This window comes from Nannospalax galili, unplaced genomic scaffold (genome assembly GCF_000622305.1).
Source record: "Nannospalax galili isolate Female #2095 unplaced genomic scaffold, S.galili_v1.0 scaffold445, whole genome shotgun sequence".
Lineage (NCBI taxonomy): Eukaryota > Metazoa > Chordata > Mammalia > Rodentia > Spalacidae > Nannospalax > Nannospalax galili.
In genome coordinates, this window is record NW_008354184.1 from 1,979,420 (window position 1) to 1,982,050 (window position 2,631).

Here is a 2,631-nt window from a genome sequence, read left to right on the forward strand (position 1 = left end):
CCGAGACAAGCCACCCCACCCCACCCCTCACCCCTCAGGTTCATGCATCCCTTAGAACTGAATGAATCCTTAGAACTGAATAAATCCAATGATAACGATATTGAAAATTTTTATTCGCACAGTGCAGTACCGTTTTCAAAGTGCTCTGCAACGGTTCCTTGATCCTCTACCTGGGAAGGTCAGGACTCCACCACCCCCATTTTACCGTGGACACCTGGGGCGTGGAAGGAGGGGTCAGAGGCGTCGTGAGGCTCTGCTCCTCAGCACTCCAGGCCTTCATTTAATGTTTCTGTTAATACTACCCCCTCCTCCTCCTCCCCCAACCCTCTTGTCCCCTCTCACCCTCAACCTCCATCCCAGACCAGTTCATTTTCTCCCAAAGCCAGAACCGCGAGAGGGGACGCCTCGGGTGGCCGGGCTGGAGGGGGACACCCCCTCTGGGCGGCAAGATTCACCGCTCTTCCTCCTCAAGGTTGGGGGAGTTGCTCAGAAGACTGGGGGTTCTCTGGGAGGGGCCGAGGCCGAGGGAGGCGACGTGAAGGAAGGCTATCTCTAGGCTGGGGACACCACAAGGTCCCGACACCCCGCGACTCGGGCCAGGCCCGCCGGATCCCCTACAGGAGGCCCTCCAGTGCCAGTTTCCAGCCCTGCATCCCTGGTCCCATTTAGCGTGAGGCCGGGGAGCTGCAGCACTGCGGGCAACAGTTCCTGGGAAATGTAGTCCCTGCCGGAGCCCCGCTGCCACCCAGGGCCAGCAGATGCACCCACCCACCACTGCCAGGGAGGCGGAGGATGGAGGCGGATTTCGGCTACTTCACCTGCCGTAAAGGGGGTTAGTGTGAAAGTGAAATGAAACCCCGAGTGGAGAAAGTGTAAATCACTTTCGAGTGCTAGAGTCGTGTTCTTACGGGGAAGAGGGATCTACTGAGCCCTTCACGGTAACATCTTTAACGGGAGAGGGAAAGGCTGGATAAAGGACTCTCAAGCTCATTCTGGGCTCCAGACTCATGTATTCAATATGCGTCCGGCACTGGGATGGGCACTGGCATTAATGCCAAGAAAGGAAGAGATACCGGCCTGTGTGGGGCTGAAATTGTAGTGAAGAGAGATACAATAAAGAAGGAAATAAAAACAAGAGAATTAAGCCTTTAATCCCAGCACTTGGGAGGCAGAGGCAGGCAGATCTCTGTGAGTTCGAGGCCAGCCTGGTCTACATAGTGAGTTCCAGGACAGCTGGGGCTACAGGGAGACCCTGTCTCAAAAATAAAAATAAAAATACAAAACAAAACAAAAAACAGTGCCATTTGTATATAGAATAAATAACATTACAAAAACATGCTATGAGAGGTAAATGGAAGTGACTATGATGGTGTGATGGTACACACCTGTAATCTTAGCACAAGGGAGGTTGAGACAGGCAGATTTCAGAGTGTGAGGCCAGCCTGGGCTACATAGGGAGACCCTATCTCAAAAAAAAGGGGGAGGAGTAAATGATATATGTTGGAAAGTGATGATTGCAAAGAAACAGGGTGCTGAGTGGAGGTGCTGAAAGTTTCCAGCAGGAACCTGGAGCTGCATTAAGAGGCTAACATGGCGGGGTGGGAGGGGGTGGTTCAGCAGTTAAGAACACTGGCTGCTCTTCCAGAGGACCCACGTTTGGTTCCCAGCACTCACCCATGTCAAACAGATCACAGTTGCCTGTAACTCCAACTCCAGGGGATCCAATGCCCTCTTCTGGCCTCTTGAGGCACCTGCACACATGTGGCACATATAAAAATATCAAAAGCCAAAGCTGGGTGAGTGAGATGGTTCAGTGGATAAAGACACTCGGCCTGAAGACCTGTGTTTGATCCCCAGGACCCACCTGGTGGATGGAGACAATAATATATTGAATGTTACTCTATGGAGAGACGGCTCAGTGGTTAAGAGCACTGGCTGCTCTTGCAGAGGACCCAGGTTCAATTTCCAGCACCCACATGGTGGTTAACAACTGTCTATAACACCAGTCCCAGGGTATCCAATGCCCTCTTCTGACTTTGAAGGGTATTGCACAACACAAATGCACTTATATACACAAAGGTAATATACTCATACACATAATAAAAAAAAATTTTTAAAGAAAGTTGTGGGGCTGGAGAGATGGCTCAGCGGTTAAGAGCACTGACTGCTCTTGCAGAGGGCCCGGGTTTGATTCCCAGCACCCACATGGTTTGTTCCAACCATGACTACGAACCATCCTTAATTCCAGTTCCAGGGGAATCCGAAACTCTCTTCTGACCTCCGCGGCATTTCATGACACGGGTGCACTCACATACATGCAGGCAATACATTCATACACATAAAATAAAAAAAGAAAAAGAAGAAAGTAGTTCTCTGACCTCCATAGATGGGCTGTGGCATGTACACACACACACACACACACACACACACACACACACACACACACAATAATTATGATTAGAAGGAAGCAGCCAAATCTAAGCAAAGGTTTGAAAGAGACAAGGAAAGGAGCCATTCTAATTCCTAGAGGAAGGTTCCATGCAGAAGAAACAGCCAGTACAAAGGCCCTGTGGCAGCAGTATGTTGAGTGGCTGAAATGAGCACTGGGAAGGGGTGAGTTTTAAAAGGTAT